Source organism: Ovis canadensis, chromosome 6, assembly GCF_042477335.2.
Source record: "Ovis canadensis isolate MfBH-ARS-UI-01 breed Bighorn chromosome 6, ARS-UI_OviCan_v2, whole genome shotgun sequence".
Taxonomy (NCBI): Eukaryota; Metazoa; Chordata; class Mammalia; order Artiodactyla; family Bovidae; genus Ovis; species Ovis canadensis.
The window spans coordinates 87,542,479-87,565,291 of record NC_091250.1 but is presented as its reverse complement, the minus strand read 5'-3'; the positions used below and the strand labels follow the sequence as shown (position 1 = coordinate 87,565,291).

At 39.5% G+C, this 22,813-nt stretch overlaps 1 long non-coding RNA gene across 4 annotated transcripts in view; it reads left to right on the top strand.

Annotated features, from left to right (window-relative positions):
* Window positions 1–22,813, top strand: part of LOC138442558 (uncharacterized) — a 135,886-nt gene that overhangs the window by 75,289 nt on the left and 37,784 nt on the right. For 3 of the 4 annotated variants that reach the window (XR_011257773.1, XR_011257775.1, XR_011257774.1), the window contains one exon: window positions 19,944–21,527. The exons of the other annotated variant lie outside the window; for it this stretch is intronic. This is a non-coding gene — a long non-coding RNA (uncharacterized lncRNA). Of the gene's footprint in view, window positions 1–19,943; window positions 21,528–22,813 lie in introns of those variants that run through there. 4 annotated transcript variants of the gene reach the window in all.

Genomic DNA, 22,813 nt, shown 5'->3' with positions numbered 1-22,813 from the left:
GGATGCTTGGGGCTGGTGCACTGGGATGACCCAGAGGGATGGTATGGGGAGGGAGGAGGGAGGGGGGTTCAGGATGGCAAACACGTGGCAGATTATACCTGTGGCAGATTCATGTTGATGTATGGCAAAACCAATACAATATTGTAAAGTAATTAGCCTCCAATTAAAATAAATAAATTAAAAAAAATAAAGTGAATATCATCTCTAAGATAGTATGATTCACTGTGTGAGGGTAATCTAGGGAGAATTGCTTATTAGGGACAAACCTGTATTTTGTGGGACTTGAAGCTTGTTATGAGTTAGGAATCACTTTCTAAGAAAAAGTGAGACTTTTTTCAGGAGACTCGGGTTCAATCCCTGAGTCAGGAAGATCTCCTGGAGAAGGAAATGGCAACCCACTCCAGTACTCTTGCCTGGAAAATTCCATGGAAGGAGGAGCCTGGTAGGCTACAGTCCATAGTGTCACAAAGAGTTGGGCACGACTGAGCGACTTCACTTTTCTAAGAAAAAGAATTTCACATGCCATTTTGTTTGGGGTTGCCACATTTTGAGATGTGTCAGATATGACAGCATGTCATCTGATGTATTGAGATGCATAGACACGAGTCTGCTCATAGCAACCCTCACGTGCTGTGTGGTTGTTGTTGTTCAGTTGCTCATTCTTGTCCTACTCTTTGCAACCCCAAGGACTGCAGCATGCTAGGCTTCCCTGTTCTTCACCAACTTGTGGAATTAATCAAACTCATGTCCTTTGAGTCAGTGATGCCATCCAACCATCTCATCCTCTGTCATCCCCTTCTCCTGCCTTCAGTCTTTCCCAGCATCAGGGTCTTTTCCAATGAGTCAGCTCTTTGCATCAGGTGGCCAAAGTATCGAAGCTTCAGCGTCAGTCTCTCCAATGAATATTCAGGACTGATATCCTTTAGGATTGACTGGTTTGATCTTGTGGTTCAAGGGACTCTCAAGAGTCTTTTCCAACACTACAGTTCAAAAGCATCAGTTCTTTGGTGCTCAGCTTTCTTTTTTGGTCCAACTCTCACATCTACACATGACTTGACTACTGGAAAAACCATAGCTTTGACTAGGCAGACCTTTGTTGGCAAAGTACTGTCTATGGTTTTTAACATGCTGTCTAGGTTTGTTGTAGTTTTTCTTCCAAGGAGCAAGCATCTTTTAATTTCATGGCTGCAGTCACCATCTGCAGTGATTTTGGAGCCTAAGAAAATAACACCATGGCTTGTAGTGTTGCTGTAAATTTGTACCATACATTCATAGGAATTATAAAAATGTTTGTTTTGTAAGATTTCAGATGGTTGGAAGATGAGATGGTTGGATGACATCACCAATTCAATAGACATGAACTTGAGAGAACTCGGGTTGATGGTGAGGGACAGAGAGGCCCCAGCATGCTGCGGTTCACAGGGTCACAGAGGGTCAGACAAATCTTGGCTACTGAACAACAATAGCAAGATATCAGTAAAGAAATACATATGATGCACTTGTATTTGTATATATTGCAGATAGAGCATATTTATGAAAAAATAGAAATTCCACTTCGACTAGGAGACCAGGTCAAATCTTCAACTTACAATTTTACACAGCTGATAACTGGAAGAATTTGCTACAGAACTAGTTTCTGGCTCTGTTTCTCTCCACTTTCAGAATGCAGTATTGTTAGTGCCCTTCCTCTTCATACCATGATGCCAGATGAGTCACAGAGCAGGCACTTGAATTATTCCTGGAAGAAATCGTATGCTGGGAGGCTAGCAGTACCTAATTATACAGAAGAGTGACTGTTAACTGCATCAGTTCATACCTCTAAATCCAAGTTAACTGTGTCTCCAATTCAACTTCCACTTTGTTGGATCTTCAGAATACCTCTGGTCACTCCAGTATAACTAAACATGGTAAAAAATATTAGGGGTACAAAGAGAAAGCTACCTTAAACAGTTATAATTTAAATATCTTACTTTTTCAAAATTTACAAAAATATTCAGTTCATGTGAATGTGTTGTTTGAACCTCTCCTAGATCCTGGAAGGGGGGTGACTCTAAAACTTAAGATTCATTACTTCATGGTAAATTTACCTCTGTTTATTACTTCAAATTAGAAATATGAAAGAAGCATGTTATATGTTATATGCTAATTACCCCTGCTATAAATATTAGATAATATTGAAATTTTAGATTACAGTACATTAGATGCTGATACAAACACACACATCCACTATGTGTTGTAGAAAACAGTTAATCACTCAGCACCTGCTCCATATCAGGTAGTCAAGCCTGTTTTAGGAATGAGTGTATACAAGAAAAATATATTTAAAATATGTGATAATGAAGACCATTATAAAGACTAATATGAAAGTAACTTATCCCCAGGGGTCATTAAATCATATTATTGGAAATGTTGACAGTCTTGTGATCATGTAATTAAAAAAGTTCAATTTAGTGAGTGTTACTCAGTATGCAGAATACATCATGAGAAGTGCTGGGCTGGATGAAGCATAAGCTGGAATCAAGATTGCCAGGAGAAATATCAATAACCTCAGATATGCAGATGACACTACCCTTATGGCAGAAAGTGAAGAACTAAAGAGCCTCTTGATGAAAGTGAAAGAGGAGAGTGAAAAAGTTGGTTTAAAGCTCAACGTTCCAAAAACTAAGATCATGGCATCCATCCCAACACTTCATGGAAGATAGATGGGGAAACAGTGGCTGACTTTATTTATTTGGGCTCCAAAATCACTGCAGTTGGTGATTGGAGTTATGAAATTAACAGACACTTACTCCTTGGAAGGAAAGTTATGACCAACCTAGACAGCATATTAAAAAGCAGAGACATTACTTTGCCAACAAAAGTCCATCTCATCAAGGCTATGATTTTTCCACTGGTCATGTATGGATGTGAGAGTTGGACTATCAAGAAAGCTGAGTGCTGAAGAATTGATGCTTTTGATCTGTGGTGCTGGAGAAGACTCTTGAGAGTCCCTTGGACTACAAGGAGATCCAACCAGTCCATCCTAGGGGAGATCAGTCCTGAGTGTTCATTGGAAGGACTCAAGGGGACAACAGAGGATGACATGGTTGGATGGCATCACTGACTCAATGGACATGAGTTTGAGTAAACTTAGGAAGTTGGTGATGGACAAGGAGGCCTGGCGTGCTGTGGTCCATGGGGTCGCGAAGAGTCAGACACAACTGAGCAACTGAACTGAACTGAATTCTATACCAGATATCTTAAGACATACAAATATACTTCCCTGGTGGCTCAGACAGTAAAGAATCCATCTGCCATGTAGGAGACCTGGGTTTGATCCCTATGTTGGGAAGATCCCCTGGAGAAGGCAGCCCCCTATAGTTAGTATTCTTGCCTGGAGAATCCCATGGACAGAGGAGCCTGGCAGGCTACAATCTGTGGAGTCCCAGTTAAACATTAAAGAGGGTCTAGCACTTTTATTTTCTTTCATAAATATGCTATGTTACTTTGTTTAAATTAGTATCTTCCTGAAATCATTTTTATATTCCAATAATGATAAGGGCTATGCCTTTTTATTCAACTGAATGACTCATGTACTCACTGATGTCAACAGTATTTTGAGTATTTGAGTTAGAGTGTGGTTCCAACATTAAATAATTCTTCCACATTTCACAATGAGTATTTTTAGAAAATATTTTCCAGTAAGTATTTTAGTAGAAAAACAGTAAAATTTTCCCACTGTTTGCTCTGATCTGAAAAATATTTCTGGCATTCACAGTTACATATTTTGACAGTCACATAAGTCTAATATGAACAAAGCAAACTCTTAAATATTAAAAGAAGATACCATGGAAAGAAATAAAATAATTGTTTTTGAGGAAATTTTATATACTCTATGGCATAATTTAAATGCATAAAATGAAAATATTTTTAGAAAAATTATAATTTTATAAGCATATTTTTTAAGGCATGCTTATTGCTTTTGGAAAAGATGCTTAAAAATGTTATGAAGTGTATTGAATATTTTAAGTCTGACATTTTTATGATGATGAAGTAGGTCAAGGCAGACATTTAGGTTTCTGAGGAATGCTGTCCTGAGTAGCTAAATCAGTTTAACCAACATTTTTAAGTTGATAAAAAATAATATCTCTTGTTTGTCCATCCTAAATGCATAATGTTTATGTGTGAATCACATTTTATTCCATTTAATTAAATAAAATTATTTATACAAAATACCAAGATCATTGCCTGGCACAAAGAAAATTGTTAAGTACATTAGTTATAACCCTTTATCTCATAATTAAATTAAACAAAGATGTAGTTGTATACTGTTGTGGCCAGCTATGGTAGATTGTCTAAGAAAATAAAACTTTTTGTTTAATTTAAGATATAAAGGTAATTCAGAATTTGAAATAAAAAGCTGTAAAGACTAGCATTCAATCCAATAAATATATTGATTTAAGTTTCAAGCTATAGGTAGGAATTTTTTTAAAAAAGATGATGCCATTGTCTCTACCCTTAGCTTTGGTGCCATAATTTGAGGATAAAACCATATGCAAATAGGTCCTCAGCTGTCTTCTATAAATGTTTGGTAGGTAGCCATTTAAGGAAGGGCAGTAACATGTCCTGGAGTGGTCAGATAGAGTGTAAAATGAGTCTTAATGAATAGAAACATTCATTTGGGGAGAGTAAAATGTTTTCTCATTCATAAGTGGAGCAGGTAGTTTTTAAAAACTGTTTTGTAATTTACTATACAGCTTGTGGCACTTCGTGATGCTCTGTTAGGTTTGAGGTTATAGGACCATCCCTAATGGGTACTTTGCTTAGATTATGTTCAAAATTTCCTAGAGAAATTCACAGGACTCAGACTAGCCATTGAATGTGTGTACAGCTCAGAGGTTGCTATGTAATTCAGAGTTTTCCTTTTGTTGTGATTGTTGTTGGACCTTTTCATCCAGAAGCAGGAGTTCGGAGGTTCCTTCTCTGATTGCTCCTGAGGGATGCTGGGAAAATGTAATTAACAACAAAATCTCTCGACCTGGAGAACTTTTCCACAGAGATCATAGAGAAAGAAAATGGTTTTAAAATGATTAAGAATTAAACCAGAATGTGATGTGCATTCCTGAGAATCATGAAAAGATTGTAAAGACAGAAAGAAATCCTCACTCTTCTGTAGCAAGCAGATACAACCCACTGCATGCATGTTTTCAAGATAAACAATTATTTGTCAAATATGAGGTCTTGATGGCACCTTTTGTCACACACAAGGGTTCAAGTGTTAGTCCCTCAGTCGTGTCCAACTCTTAGTGACACCATGGACTGTGTAGCCTGCCAGGCTCCTCTGTTCATGGAATTCTTCAGGCAAGAATACTGGAGTGGGTTGCCATTCCCTTCTCTAGGGGAACTTCTGAGCCAGGGATTGAACCCAGGTCTCCTGCATTTCGGGCAGATTCTTTACCCTCTGAGCCAGCAGGGAAGCCCAGTTTATGTTAACTTTACCCTCCTGTGTTGACTAATTGGCTCTATCCAGAGGGGAAAAAAAAAAACAAAAAAAAAACCTAATTTCTCCTGTCTTTATGACAGGGGATATTTTCACAGCTTGGAAGAAGGTCCCTCTGAAGTTAGGCTCTTACCTTCCCATAGACACTGAAAGATAGAAGTGCTATCTCCATGGATGGTTACATTTTATAGAGATGACTGCCAGTTCCTTGAAAAAGACAGTTCCGGGTCTTAAAGTTGAAAAATACTGATCTAGTCTTTGAAAGGACTTATATGCATTTCAAAGAGAGGAGAAACTTACATTATAAGTTTTCTAAAGCAAATGACCTGAGAAAAAGGAAGGGCAAACACACAGTTTTATTTTTAATTTTGGCTTCCTAGCAGTTGCCCTCAGTCAGAGCAGCATATAGTCCAGTTAGCATTTGCTTGGAAGTTGTATTTATGCCACTTGTTGCCTGTGAGGCTTCTGCCCTGAGTTGATGGATCTTTGTACAGTTTGGAGAATGCTTCCCACTTTGCCCAATGATTGCTTCTGAGTGGGGGCTGCCCAACCTTTGGGACCCCTGGAGCTGACTCTGATCCTGGGACACCTCTTCTTGGCTATCTCTTTTCCTATTTCTCCGTTTAAACTTCTAGTTCCTCTGCTGTTTGGCTAATTCAAGGGGCTACTAGCCATTTCCTCATGGCTTTCCATCCAGATTGGTATTGTTTTTCAACAATGCCCTTAGGCATGGAGTTCTTCATTCTCCGTTCCAAATAAAGTCCGCGCTGCAAAGCCCTTCATCACATAGCCTGCCTGTCCTCTTGGGAAGAACCTCCTTACCACTCTACCACATAAGGATACGAGGATCCACTTTTCCTGGAGCAACATCCCTGCTCTATGAGTTTGCACTGCAGTGGATGTGGGGAGGACTTGGCAGTCCCTGGTCTTCTCAGCTTGCCCTTCCAAGCAGGAAACTTTTACCCCATGGGTGAGCTGGGGTGAAAGTCCCTGGAGCACCAGGATATTTGGCCCTCTGCATCTGGGATAGAGCTGCTGCCCTATGAGTGGGAGGTTGAGTAGAGGATGAAAGACCTAGTAGCTTCCTAGGATAGATGACAAATGTGAGCAGCCTTTCCCTCCTGGGATGAAGCTGCAGCCCCAGCCTGTAGCTGAGGGGAGATGGAGCTCCCGTTTTGTTAAAAGCATGAATAGAGCTTCTTTAATGAGGAGTTGGAGAGAGATTCGAGTGGGTTGTGGTTCAACTACTACTATTTTCATTGATATTTAGTAGATTTTCTTGAATGAATATTTTTCTATTTGCTATATGCCCCTTGGGCAATTTCCAGAGTTTAAGTGAAGTGAAGTCGCTCAGTCGTGTCCGACTCTTTGCAACCCCATGGACTGTAGCCCACCAGGCTCCTCTGTCCATGGGATTCTCCAGGCAAGAATACTGGAGTAGGTTGCCATTTCCTTCTCCAGGGGATCTATAAATAAAAATTATTTTTTTTTACCAGTTAAATTATTTTGCGGGAGAGTTAGTTGAGCTCCTTACTCCATTCTAGAAGTCCTCCTGCTCACCTTCATTTTGAAATACGTTTTCACTAGTTACAGCATTCTTAAAATCTGGGTTGACTTTGTTTCTAAAGTATTTTGAAGAGGTAGTTCTGTTGTATTTCGACTTGCATAGTTTCTAACAGTCTACTATCATTCATTATCTTTGTTCTCTGCAAGGTTTTCTCTTTATCTTTGGTTTTCAGCAATTTGGCTGTAATGTGGTCAGGTATTAAAATTTTTTCTATTTTTCCTGCTTGGGGTTCTCTGAGCCTTTTGGATTTGTGTTTGTTATCTGTTACTAATTTTGGAAAAATTCTCAGCTTATCTCTTTAGGTGTCTTTGTTCATCTGTTTCTTTCTTCCTTCTTCTGGTATTTAAACCACATCTGTGTGTGTGTGTTCTCAGTTATGTCCAACTCTTTGTGACCTAATTGACTGTCACCCACCAGGCTCCTCTGTCCATGGAATTTTCTAGGCGAGAATACTGGAGTGGGTTGTTATTTCCATCTCCAGGGGATCTTCCCAACCCATGGATCAACCCACATCTCTTCCATCTCCTGCACTGGCAGGTAAATTCTTTACCACTGAGCCACCTGAGAATCCCTCAACTACATGTGTATTAGATCATTTGATACTGTCATCAAGACTCTTAGATATTCTGGTTTTAATGTTACTATTTGCTTATTTTTTTCCTCACTCTAGTTTTACTTGGTGTTTCACTTTGGATAATTTCTGTTGATTTGTCTTGAAGTTCATTGATTGTTTCCTCCACTATGACCCCCTGTCCAGTAAGCCCTTGGAAAGAATTCTTCAACTCCAATACCGCACTATTTTTTTATTTCTAGAATTTTTATTTGACTGTTTTTTTATGTGTTACATCTCTTTGCTAAAATTTTCCATCTGTTATTCAAGCTATCTGCTCTTTCTACTGGATACTTTAACATATTAATCATAAATAAAGTCTCTTAGGACTTCCCTGGTGGTCCATTGGTTAAGACGTCACTTTTCCAATGCAAAGGACCCAGTGATCTTTGAGTGTTTCCTTTCTTTCTGACTCAACAAGATAACCCAGTCTCATCTTGTGTATTTCCTGATCTATACCTGGAATTAGACATTTCTTCAAGAAGATCTAGTTCTTTTAGTGGGAAATAATATTTAGAAATTGTAATCTGGGGACTGTGGATGTTTTTGACAGCAAGTTATCTTTGCTTCTATACCTTGTACAGTTTATAGAGCTAGGAAATGTGTGCTTTTCTTTAAGAGGGAAAAATAGCATAGTTTATACTGATAATTCTAGTTTAAATCTAAGATTATTTACTGTGTTTGATTTTATACTTGTATTATTTTATGTCACAGTTAAAATCTTGGTCCTTAATAACAGTAAGATACGTATTTGCTTTATGCTGCAATGTATATGGAATACTTTCAAAATAATGATACAATTCTTATTTACAATAAGATTCTTGAATGCAGTTTTAAGATTTCTTTGCAATTCTCTTAGTCATTAATATATACTAGTGAAGTACAAGTTTCCAACTCAGAATCTACTTTGTTTATAAGATCTTTGTGTTGATCCACTCTACAGTATGCTTTTTTCACCTCTGAACTTTTATACTTCTAATCTTAAATCTCATACTCTGTACCTGACTCAGAAGACCTTGAATTGTCTTTTACTTATTTAAATAGGAAAGTTGAGCATAAGGCAGTGAGAACAATCTTCCTGAGAGGCCTATGGAGTCAATCTAGTTCATTATTGCCACAGTAAACTCAGAAGGCCAGGTGCATATCTTCTCTTATATACCAGAAAGAATCTTATTAAACTGAGTGTAATTTAAATTCTTTTGAGAACTTGTCACAAAATGACACACACTGAATAGGTAGACCATCTCCCAGGATCTGGAAATAGGAAGGATCGCTCAAGACTTGATGCTGGATAACAGGTGGGACTAGGGTCAGAAAAATACAGAGCAACATATTTGAGGATAACGGGCTTCCCAGGTGGCTCAGTGGTAAAGAATCTACCTGCCAGTGTAGGAGACAGAGGAGATGTGGGTTTGATCCCTGGGTTGGAAAGATCTCCTGGAATAGGAAATAGCAACCCACTCCAGTATTCTTGCCTGGAAAATCCCATGGACAGAGGAGCCCGGTGCGCTACAGTCCATGGGGTGGCAAGGAGTCAGCCATAACTGCGTGACTGAGCATGCATGCACACCAGTCCACTGAAGCTGGATAGTATGTGAATTAATGAATCTTGTGTTTAGAAACTTCTCCTTTGAAAATCATTTTTCACTTCCACATTTAGTAAATTTCTCCTTTAAAAATGTTTGTTCATCTCAGACAAGGACAGGAGTGTTTTGAGAAATACCATACTTCAGGGACTTGAACAAGAGGAAAGTGATAGAAATCAAAGCAAGAAAATCCCAGGAGGGAACCACATTCAGGAAATCAGAATGAGAGATGGGACATAGTCATCTCTCCCAAGCCTTCAAGAGCTGGGCTGGCCTGTGTTCTGTTTGGGTGAGTGGCTATTACCTCCCATGTTCCCTCCCCACTGAAGCAGTGTTAGAGGGAGAACAAAGGGACCTTGAGCTATAAATTGGAAGACCCAAGCTCTTGTTCTTATTGCATATGCAGTATCAGAATAATCCCTAAAGCTCAGCTCGATCTGGCAGCTGTATCCTCTGCTGACTTTGCTCTTATCATCCCCCAATCTCTTGGCTCATTCACTGTGCTCAGTGGCAACTTGTTCCTGTCTCCCGACTAACCACTACACTGTTTGCCCAGATGAACTTCCCAGGCACTTTCCTCTCATTGCTCAGGTTTATGAAGCACTTTTTTAGGAAGGCTTTCCTATCCCTACATGACCTCTTCCCAACCTTCTCTCTCACATGTCTTCATCAAACTTTTCAGAGCTCTTAGAGCTTTCTGAAATGATCTTGTATATCTGTTGGCTCTCATGCTCATTGTCTTTTTCTGTCTGGGTTATCAGCTGCACAAGGCACTTGATAGGCACTCGATAAATATTTGTTGAATGAATTGAATAAATGATAGGAAAGTGAGAGAGAAAAGTGTATGTATGTGTACGGATGTGTGTGTGAGGGCATGCATTTGTTTATGCTTTGGTTTATTTCACAAAAGGGTATGATGTGGCTTACAAGAAACACCTGACCTTGAGACTAGGAATGAATTTCTCACTTGACTGGTACTTAAGCCATTTTCATTGTGCTCTTATTTATTCAGTTGCAGTAAAGGGCACAGATTTCATTTTCTTGTCCTCTCTGACACTGATATATAAAATGGCTGCTTCTCTTCTTCCCATGTCACACTTTTATTAATCTATCATTAATATTGCTAATTATTTATCAAATCACCACGAACTATTTCAGTTTTTGTTTTGCTCTGATAGATACACTATAAAAATCTAGAACCAACTAAAACAAGTTTTATATTTTATTGGCAAAATGATCAGTGATTTTTCTTTAAATGTGAGAGCACTTGTCAGTGTTTTATTGATTTACCAGGTTTATTCCCATAAGATGTAAAATTTCAGTAAATTTGCATCTCTGTCGTTATTCATGACCAGTGGAGACATGTAAAAAGAGAGGTCAGCTTAAAAAATTTTAAATGACAAAATTGTAAGGCAGACTGCCAGATCCCAAATGGCTGCTGTCTGCTTGTCAGAATTTATTTTGCTATTCAAGCAATAGAAAAATGCATCTAACTGGTTTGTTCCTTATATATAATTGTAGTATGGAAGGATAGTAGGAATTAAAAGGAGTAAGACTATCATTTGAAGTAGAGTCCAGGGAAACCCCACTAAAGTGGTTTTCAGAAGTTGCTTATATTTTTATTTATTATTCCTACCAGTTTCTTCATCTGTAACTTTGGAAGGTTAGACCCCCCCCCCCCACCCCCAAGCATCCACTTCTGCCTCTGAAATTCATTACCAGGTCTGTCTTCTTTCCTCCCTCTCCTTTGGTTACCCTTCAGAGGGCACCAGCAGGCACCCCCAAGCTAATTTAACTTTTCTGAAATGATCTGTTGTGAATTTGGGGTGAACAGAGAAAAAAATTGCCACTTGAGTTAATGGGGAACACGTCTGCTACTGGGCGTCTCTTCAAGTTCATGTCATAGTCACAGCCTTCTTGGACCTCCAGTCTGACCTGTGGCTCGTGGTCAGCCTGGGGGGAGATCCTGTTCAAAGGACAAACATTACAAGGTACAAAGTTTCCTTTTGTTGTTTAAAAAAAAGATGACTGAGTGATTAAACACGACTGAGCAACTGTTGTTAAAAAGAATCTCCCAGTTAGAATCAACTGTTTATTAGCTGCATCTGGACATTCAAGCTTCATGAGGCTGTTTTTACTTAATCATTTGCAGTGTAGTTTATCTCAAAGTATGTTCTGTGAACTTCAAGCATCAGAAGCTCTCCCACCCCCACGCCTTCCAATGTGTGGCTAAAATACACATTCCTTGGCCTCACCCCAGACCTGCTCAATCAGAATCTGGCGGAAGCAGGTAGTGCTCAGGGATCTGCAGGTTTCACAGATTCTCCAGGTGATTCTTATTCACAGTCAGGTTTGAAAACCATCATGTTAATGAGTTGGAAGTAATTCTACTCTGACTATCCTGCTTAAAGCATAGCAGCTGGGCAGACCTACACAGGCTAGGCAAATCCTGCATCATGATAGCTCATCAAAGAAAATGAGCTTGACCTATATAACAGGTCGGTTTGCCTTGTAATATGTGTAATCTGTACAGCAACTTCATTGAATATTGTCCTCCTAATTTCTGTTCTTGATTTTATTTTTGAGTGATTGTAAAAGCACAAAGAATTTGTGGTATTTCTGCTTATTTTAAACTACTATTTAATTTAAAGTAATAGATAAACTCCTTTGATTCTCTTCTCTTTTTTTAAGTTTATTTTTTAATTGAAGGATAATTGCTTTACAGAGTTTTGTTGATTTCTGTCAAACCTCAACATCAACAGCCGTAGGTATACATATATCCCTTCCGTTTGAACCTCCCTCCCATCTCCCTCCCCATCCCACCCTTAGAGATTGATACAGGGTCCCTGTTTGAGTTTCCTGAGCCCTACAGCAAATTCCCATTGGCTATCTATTTTACATATAGTAATGTAAGTTTCCATGTTACTCTTTCCATACATGTCACCCTCTCCTCCCCTCTCCCCATGTCCATAACTCTATTCTCTATGTCTGTTTCTCCATTGCTGCCCTATAAATAAATTTTAGTACCATTATTCTAGATTCCATATATATGCATTAGAATACAGTATTTATCTTTCTCTTTCTGACTCTCATCACTCTGTATAATAGATGCTAGGTTCATCCACCTCATCAGAACTGACTCAAATGTGTTCCTTTTTATGGCTGTGTAATATTCTATTGTGTAAATGTACCACAACTTCTTTATCCATTCATCTGTCAATGGACATCTAAGTTTCTTCCATATTCTAGTTATTTAAATTGTGCTGCAATGAACAATGGGTACATGTGTTTTTTTCAATTTTGGTTTCCTTAGGGTACATGCCTAGGAGTGGGATTGTTGGGTCATATGGTGGTTTTATTCCTAGTTTTTTAAGGAATCTCCATACCATCTTCCATAGTGGCTGTATCAATTTACATTCCCACCAACAGTGCAAGAGCATTCCCTTTTCTCCACACCTTCTCCAGCATTTATTGTTTGTAGACTTTTTGATGATGGCCATTCTGATCGGTGTGAGGTGATATCTCATTGTGGTTTTGATTTGCATTTCTCTAATAATGAGCAATGTTGAGCATCTTTTCATGTGTTTGTTAGCTATCTGTATGTCTTCTTTGGAGAAATGTCTGTTTAGGTCTTTCCCCCACTTTTTGATTGGGTTGTTTGTTTTTCTGGCATGGAGTTGTATAAGCTACTTGTATATTTTAGAAATTGATCCTTTGTCAGTTGTTTCATTTGCTATTTTCTCCCATTCTGAGGGTTGTCTTTTCACCTTGCATATAGTTTCCTTTGCTGTGCAAAAGCTTTTAAGTTTAATTAGATCCCACTTATTTACTTTTGTTTTTATTTCCATTACTCTGGGAGGTGGGTCATAGAGGATCTTGCTTTGATTTATGTCATCGTGTGTTATGCCTATGTTTTCCTCTAAGACTTTTATAGTTTCTGGTCTTACATTTAGCTCTTTCACCCATTTTGAGTTTATCTTTGTGTGTGGTGTTAGGAAGTGTTCTAATTTCATTCTTTTATATGTAGCTGTCCTGTTTTCCCAGCACCATTTATTGAAGAGACTGTCTTTGCTCCATTGTATATTCTTTTCTCTTTTGTCAAAAATAAGGTACCCATAGGTGCATGGGTTTATTTCTGGGCTTTCTATCTTGTTTTGTTGGTCTATATTTCTGTTTTTGTGTTAGTACCATACTATCTTGACTGTAGCTTTGTAGTATAATCTGAAGTCAGGAAGGTTGATTCCTCCAGCTCCATTCTTCTTTCTCAAGACTGTTTTGTCTATTCTGGGTCTTTTGTGTTTCCATATGAATTGTGAAATTTTTTGTTGTAGTCCTGTGAAAAATGCCATTGGTAATTTGATAGGGGTTGCATTGAATCTGTAAATTTCATTTGATAGTATGGTCATTTTCACAATATTGATTCTTCCTACCCAGAACATGGAATATTTCTCCATCTGTTTATGTCATCTTTGCTTTCTTTCATTAGTGTCTTATAATTATCTGTTTACTGTTCTTTTGACTCCTGAGGTAAATTTATTCCTAGATATTTAATTCTTTTTGTTGCAATAGTGAATGGGATTGATTCCTTAATTTTTCTTTCTGATATTTCATTGTTAGTATATAGAAATGCAGGTGATTTCTGTACATTGATTTTGTATCCTGAAACCTTGATAAATTCACTGATTAGCTCTAGTAATTTTCTGATACTATCTTTATGGTTTTCTATGCACCGTATCATGTCATCTGCAAACAGTGGGAGCTTTACTTCTTTTCTGATCTGGATTCCTTTTATTTCTTTTTCTTCTCTGATTCCTATAGCTAGAACTTCCAGAACTATGTTGAATAATAGTGGTGAAAGTGGACACCCTTGTCTTGTTCCTGATCTTAAGGAAAATGCTTTCAGTTTTTCACCATTGAGAATCATGCTTGCTGTAGGCTTATCATATATGGCCTTTACTAGGTTGAGGTAGGTTCTTTCTATGCCCATTTTTTTGAAGAGTTTTAATCATAAATGGGTATTGAATTTTGTCAAAGGCTTTTTCTATATCTATTGAGATTATCATATGGTTTTTATCTTTAAGTTTGTTAATATAGTATATCACATTGATTGATTTGCATGTATTGAAGAATACTTGCATTCCTAGAATAAACCTAACTTGATCAAGGTGTATGAGCTTTTTGATGTGTTGCTGAATTCTGTTTGCTAAAATTTTGTTGAGGATTTTTGCATCTATGTTCATCAATGATATTAGCCTGTAGTTTTTTTGTGTGTTGTCTTTGTCTGGTTTGTCATGCTAGTAAAGTGATGCTTAAAATTCTCTAAGCCAGGCTTCAGCAATACATAAATCTTGAACTTCCAGATGTTCAAGCTGGTTTTAGAAAAGGCAGAGGAACCAGAGATCAAATTGCCAACATCTGCTGGATCATGGAAAAAGCAAGAGAGTTCCAGAAAAACATCTATTTCTGCTTTATTGACTATGCCAAAGCCTTTGACTGTGTGGATCACAATCAACTGTGGGAAATTCTGAAAGAGATGGGAATACCAGATCACCTGACCTGCCTCTTGAGAAGCCTGTATGCAGGTCAGGAAGCAACAGTTAGAACTGGACATGGAACAACAGACTGGTTCCAAATAGGAAAAGGAGCACGTCAAGGCTGTATATTGTCACCCTGCTTATTTAACTTATATGCAGAGTACATCATGAGAAATGCTGGACTGGAAGAAGCACAAGCTGGAATCAAGACTGCCAGGAGAAATATCAATAACCTCAGATATGCAGATGACACCACCCTTATGGCAGAAAGTGAAGAACTAAAGAGCCTCTTGATGAAAGTGAAAGAGGAGAGTGAAAAAGTTGGCTTAAAGCTCAACATTCAGAAAACTAAGATCATGGCATCTGGTCCCATCACTTCATGGGAAATAGATGGGGAAACAGTAGAAACAGTGGCTGACTTTATTTTTTTGGGCTCCAAAATCACTGCAGATGGTGACTGCAGCCATGAAATTAAAAGACGCTTACTCCTTGGAAGGAAAGTTATGACCAACCTAGATAGCATATTAAAAAGCAGAGGCATTACTTTGTCAACAAAGATCCATCTAGTCAAGGTTATGGTTTTTCCAGTGGTCATGTATGGATGTGAGAGTTGGACTATAAAGAAAGCTGAACGCCAAAGAATTGATGCTTTTGAACTGTGGTGTTGGAGAAGATTCTTGAGAGTCGCTTGGACTGCAAGGAGATCCAACCAGTCCATCCTAAAGGAGATCAGTCCTGGGTGTTCATTGGAAGGACTGATGCTGAAGCTGAAACTCCAATACTTTGGCCACCTGATGCGAAGAACTAACTCATTTGAGAAGATCCTGATGCTGGGAAAGATTGAGGGCAGGAGGAGAAGGGGACAACAGACGATGAGATGGCTGGATGTCATCACTGACTCGATGGACATGGGTTTGCATGTTCTCCGGGAGTTGGTGATGGACAGGGAGGCCTGGCGTGCTGTGGTTCATGGGGTCTCAAAGAGTCAGACATGACCGAGTGACTGAACTGAACTGAACCTTTCTTTGGTCTGCTATTTTCCATGTTATATACATTCAGAGTTTATCTTGTATTAATGAAAACCTTATAGATTCTCCTAAGAGTACTTAGACTCTTGAACTTTTTTCTAATTTTTGAGATTCACAAAAGATTTCAAACAGTATAAAATAAGAGTATTCAAGGAAGTTTTGCAACTCATAACCAGTGCTTTGCCTGTAGAATCCAGGCAGAGTTAGCCTGAAGAGCTGTTCACTATGAGACCAGTCTCTGTTGTCCAGAACAGGCAGTTGCATGGAAGCATTTATATTGGAACAGAAGCATGACTCTAGAAGAAAGGCACTTAAGTAATAAGATTGCATTCCTGGCATATCCAACCTAGGAAATCTCTTGTCCTCTTTTAAAATATTAGGGGATTCCACTTTCATTCCCACCCTGCTACATAAAGTATTTGAAAGTGAAAGTGAAGTCTCTCAGTCGTGTCCAACTCTTCATGACCCCATGGACTGTAGCCTACCAGGCTCCTCTGTCCATGGGATTTTCCAGGCAACAGTACTGGAGTGGGTTGCCATTTCTTTCTCCAGGGGATCTTCCCAACTCAGGGATAGAACCCGGGTCTCCTGCATTGCAGGCAGGCACTTTACCATCTGAGCCACCAGGGAAGTCCAGTTTCACTCCCATTCGACTACAGAAAGTATTTAAGTGGCCCTAATTTCTGATACATTGGCATTCGGCAATAGCAATTTTAAAAAGAGCAAAACCCGCAAAACTGAAAGAAATAACCCTGCTGAACTTTGTGACAAAATTTTTGAATAATTGCAGAGAGATTGAAGCCCAATATGAGAAAGTGATCAGTCTCTTATTCACAACTCTATCTCTGGCACATAGGGACGCATCTAGAATGTAGAAGTATACATAGAACATAGAAGTGTAATCAAGAGCAGAGGAGTAGAATCTGACTCAATAGAAGAAGAGAAAGATCTGGACTAGGACCAGAACAGAGGCACAGAACACTATGTCCTACTGAGGGAAGAATAATGGTTAACATCAGACCCACACTCCATGCCACCTACAAACTGTGATATAACTACCTATCTTATATACAAACTGTGTATGTCTTGTTCCATAGGAGTGTATATTTTCTTAACTAACCCTTTTATATTCCTTATGCATAATTGCTTAAGGTATTGATAAGATAGATGTCAGGACTCAGTTCAGTTTAGTTGCTCAGTCGTGTCCGACTCTTTGCGACTCCATGAATCGCAGCACGCCAGGCCTCCCTGTCCATCACCAACTCCCGGAGTTCACTCAGACTCACGTCCATCAAGTCAGTGATGCCATCCAGCCATCTCATCCTCTGTCGTCCCCTTCTCCTCCTGCCTCCAATCCCTCCCAGCATCAGAGTCTTTTCTAATGAGTCAACTCTTCACATGAGGTGGCCAAAGTACTGGAATTTCAGCTTCAGCATCATTCCCTCCAAAGAAATCCCAGGGCTGATCTCCTTCAGAATAGACTGGTTGGATCTCCTTGCCGTCCAAGGGACTCTCAAGGGTCTTCTCCAACACCACAGTTCAAAAGCATCAATTCTTTGGTGCTCAGCTTTCTTCACAGTCCAACTCTTGCATCCATACATGACCACTGGGAAAACCATAGCCTTGACGAGACAGACCTTAGTTGACAAAGTAACGTCTCTGCTTTTCAATATGCTATCTAGGTTGGTCATAACTTTCCTTCCAAGGAGTAAGCGTCTTTTAATTTCATGGCTGCAGTCACCATCTGCAGTGATTTTGGAGCCCAGAAAAATAAAGTCTGACACTGTTTCCACTGTTTCCCCATCTATTTCCCATGAAGTGATGGGACCAGATGCCATGGTCTTTGTTTTCTGAATGTTGAGCTTTAAGCCAACTTTTTCACTCTCCTCTTTCACTTTCATCAAGAGGCTTTTGAGTTCCTCTTCACTTTCTGCCATAAGGGTGGTGTCATCTGCATATCTGAGGTTATTGATATTTCTCCCGGCAATCCTGATTCCAGCTTGTGCTTCTTCCAGCCCAGTGTTTCTCATCATGTACTCTGCATATAAGTTAAATAAGCAGGGTGACAGTATACAGCCTTGACGTACTTGTTTCCCTATTTGGAACCAGTCTGTTGTTCCATGTCCAGTTCTAACTGTTGCTTCCTGACCTGCATATAGGTTTCTCAAGAGGCAGGTCAGGTGGTCTGGTATTCCCATCTCTTTCAGAATTTCCCACAGTTTATTGTGATCCACACAGTCAAAGGCTTTGGCATAGTCGATAAGGCAGAAATAGATGTTTTTCTGGAACTCTCTTGCTTTTTCGATGTCAGGACCAGATGGGTCCAAATGAGCTTTACAGTTGCCATCCTGCTTCCCAGATTAGGTAGACAAGTCAGCAGCTCCTCATACACGTAGCACACGTAGCACGTAGTTGATTGATTAGGTCCTTGAGGGTTGAGAGGGGCACATGAACTCTTTGTTAATCTATGTTAGATCCTAAACCATATTTCTTTTGTGTATTAAACAACTAAACCTTTCTGTATTCATTCTCTCTTTTAGATTAGTGAAGGAGCAGAATGCATTTTTATTCCCCAAAACCTGTTCCTAGCAGAAGCCAGCACTGAATTCAGGAAAACTGCTTTGGGGCTGGCATGTGCCTACCCCCACAGAAGAGGCTATTAGGGAGCATTTGATCAAACAGTGGGTGTGGAATGAGTACAACGCCAGACTCATGGCTCAGCCCCTGAAGAGGGAACGCTGACCCACTGGCTCAGCTCATTCTTAGTTTTAATAAAAGAAAATCCTAACAGAGATTGAAAAACACAACTAGAAGTTTATTTCAGCCTGCACTCAGCAGTGCCTCAGTCATGGTGAGGGTATGGGATTTATTAGCGTTGCTTAAATAAGTGATGCCACACCCTAACTTGCTCAGAACTTCCTCATTTCAGAAAACATAATTGAAATTGAAATCAGATTTGGAAACCTGATAAACGTTTGTTATTTTTCATGAATGATGTGTTTGTGTGTGTTTAGTCCCTCAGTCGTATCTGACTCTTTGCAACCCGCACGGACTGTAGCCCACCAGGTTCCTCTGTCCATGGGGGTTCTCCAGGCAAGAATACTGGAGTGGGTTGCCATGCCCTCCTCCAGGGGATCTTCCATACCCAGGGATCGAACCCAGGTCTCCCACATTGCAGGTGGATTCTTTACTGTCTGAGCCACCAGGGAAGCCCAGTGATGTGTTTATGATTTAGTTATTGCTTCATGTTAAAAATTGCTCTTAGTATATTTTTTAGTGGTTAAAGCATCTGTAAACTATAACTAAAATGATTTCAATAAAATATATATGAATTTTTAAAGCATGCTAAATGGCTTCAAAATTTAACAGTGGTAGTCTGTGAATGGTGCATTTGTTTTGATGTTTTAAAATTTTCTTCTTTGGGTATTTTTATATCTTCAAATATATTTTAATCACAGAGATTACTTTTTTAATCAGAAAAACGAAGTCTTAAAAATTCCAGTTCTGGCTAGGTTAATGCTTCTGTGAGATAAGCTGTAAATTTTGAAAGACTAACACAGGGAATAAAGAGAAGTCTCCTGAGGAGAGCTTCATGTTGCATCAAACCTGTATCTTGCCCTAGAAAAGTTCAAGGTGGTGTCCTCCTGAAGTCCTTTAGCAGGTGTTTACCTTCCCTGGTGGCTCAGACGGTAAAGCGTCTGCCTGCAATGCAGGAGACCTGGGTTCGATCCCTGGGTCAGGAAGATCCCCTGGAGAAGGCAATGGCAACCCACTCCAGTATTCTTGCCTGGAAAATCCCATGGATGGAGCCTGGTAGGCTGCAGTTATGGGGTCTCAAAGAGTCGGACACGACTGGGCGACTTCACTTCACTTACCGGTATGCCGGCCTCATGTACTTTCAGCCCAACTATGATTTCTTCTGTGTTTACTTTGGCATGTTGACAGCATCCAACCTGCAGTGCCCACTCTGGAACCAGTGTTTTGTGGATAATTGCCTCAGCTTCCCAGTCTCTGGTGGAAGGTTTCTGAGGTGTGTTAACACAGTTCCTCAAAGGGTCCTGTATTAGTTATCTGTGTGACAGATGACTTCCAACTCAGGGGCTTAGAATAACAAAAATTTCTTGTTGCTGTTTCTACAGGTAGGAATCAGGAAGCAGCTTAGCCAGATGGTTCTGACTTGGAGTTTCTCACCAGAGGAGCCATGTGTCAACCAAAACTGTAGTTTTCTGAGGCATGACTGGGTCTGAAGGACTCACTTCTATCTCACATGGCTGTTGGCAGAAGGATTCCCCTCACCATGTGGACCCCTGCCCAGGGCTTCTCACCATATGGCTTCCCCCAGAGTGAGTGGTCTAAAAGAGAGCGGGCCAGTGCCCAAAATGAGAGCCAGTCTTTTTTATGATCTAATCTCAAAAATGACATAATATGTCTTCTTCTGTATGCTGTTGGTCACACGGACCAATCCTGGTGCAGTGTGGAAGGACACTGCACAAAGGTGTGATTCTAAGGAGGCAAGGATCCCTGGGGGCCACCCTGGAGACTGGCCACCACTGGTCCCCAGGAGGATTGAGTCTCAGGTGCTACAGGGAGAGATTGACTGATAATGTGTTCTTGTGTTGTCTTTTTCTTCTTCCTTGTGTCGCTTTACCCATCCCCTCGCTTTCTGCTTCCTGAGATGACCCTCCTCCCAACCATCCACAAAGCTGACCTAAACCTATGCCTGACTTGGGTTCTCATTTCAGAGGGACCCAACATAAGAGAAATCCTGGCCCATTATGCAAAATTGTCAGCCAGCTTCTTCCTTGAACTTTGCTAGTTGAGAAAAAATGGGCCTACTTCAAATTTTTAACTTAAAAAAAAAAAACCTGTCTATTTGGCTGCACCCAGTCTTAGCAGCATGTGAGATCTAGTTCCCTGGCCAGAGATCAAAACCAGGCCCCGTGTATTGGAAGCATGGCATCTTAACCATTGGACCACCAGGGACGTCTGCATTTTTAACTTTGTATTTTGAAATAACTTACAACATAAAATTGCAATAATGCTATAAAGAGCTCCCAAATACCTCTACCCAGATTCACCAGTTTTTAATATTTTGCCATGCTGGAGAAGACTCTTGAGAGTCCCTTGGACTGCAAGGAGATCCAACCAGTCCATTCTGAAGGAGATCAACCCTAGGATTTCTTTGGAAGGAATGATGCTAAAGCTGAAACTCCAGTACTTTGGCCACCTCATGAGAAGAGTTGACTCATTGGATAAAACTCTGATGCTGGGAGGGATTGGGGGCAGGAGGAGAAGGGGACGACCCAGGATGAGATGGCTAGATGGCATCACTGACTCGATGGACGTGAGTCTGAGTGAACTCCAGGAGATGGTGATGGACAGGGAGGCCTGGCATGCTGCGATTCATGGGGTCGCAAAGAGTCGGACACGACTGAGCAACTGAACTGAACTGAACTGAACTTTCATTCTCAAAGGCCTGGATTCTGAATCTTATTAAAATATCAAGTGTCATTCTTGCTTTACTTTTATTCTATATTCACAATATGATTTTGTTTGATTTCTTTTTCATTGAATTTGTATTTATCTTTGGGGAAGTCCCTCAATCTCCAATGTGAAGATGTTTATGACTTAGGGTTGTTATAAAAATTAGATGAAAGAGAGCATGTAAAAATTTAGAACAGGGCCTGGCATGCAGTAAGTACTCAATAAATATTAGCCTTTTATTCATTGTATCCACAAATATTTATTGAGAAACTTGTGGTTGTTATATCTTTGGTGACTGATAAATAATTCAATCCCAGGAGATGAGCACTGATAATAATAGTTCAAATTGTAATACATACACACACAGGAAATAAAATGGCATCTGAGCTTTGCTTCAAAATTATTTTCAGGGAGAATGGGTGATGGATACATGAAGTTTCATTATATTATCTTCTTTTTTGCATATATTTAAAATGTTCCATAATACTAAGTTTAAAAAAAAAGTACTAAGACACATATACCAAATTAACCATTCTCAGATGTCTGGTAAATGTCACATTTTCCCACAGTTGGGTCATTTAATTGGTTTGGAAAATATTAAAATGAGACAATGAATCTTAAGATTCTGATGGTCACAGAGCTCAGCTTCCTGTACTTTCACCATTAATTTGACAGCCACTTCTCCACATTTTTTTTTCTTTATAGCATTGAGCCTTGACACTAGTTGTGTCCAGGTAATTACTTATTGGCTATGACTGAATATTACATTGTTTATTTATATCTTGCTTGTGATGTTACATAAGCGAGCATTCAGAAAACTACATTTATAAATGTGATTCTTAATCTATGAGTCACTTCAAGCCTTAGGAACTCAAACAGCTTAACTGCCATGAAGTCTATATAGTTTAAATTTGTGTTATGAATGAATGTATTCTGAGCTAAATGGCAAGTTTTTTGAATTATTATTATTTTACTATAATACTTTGATAAGAAACAAAAATAAGCAGTAGAGGAGTTGTCAGGCTGAGTAGTTTCCAAGTTTAGAGAGCTCTGAGCTTTTGTAGCCGACCTCTAGAATTCAGTCTTAAAATGACTTTTTAGATAAATGGACATTTGTTAGACCCCTCCCACCTCTTCCAAAATCTTGCTCCATTAATCATTTCTTTCTTCAATTGTGTATTCAATCTTCCTTCATGTTCTCACTTTTTCCAGTTTTGCGGACAAGTCTGATGCGGTATGTTATGTTAAAATACAACAAAACTATTCCCAGGCACAAAATTCTTATAGATGCTGTAAGGGAACAAGAGTACATGCTCTCGGTGTTGAGACACCTGGACAGAGAAAGCGGAGACTGCTGAATGTCCCAAGGCAGAGGCCTTGAAGTGTGGCACTAATTTGCCTCCAAACTGCTTCTCACATGTCATTTCTGGCAGCATGTTCTGGGATAAAGGAGAGCAGATATACATTTAATAACAATGGATGTGTCTCCCACTACTAGGCCAGCAAGTAAAGAATGAAATAACAG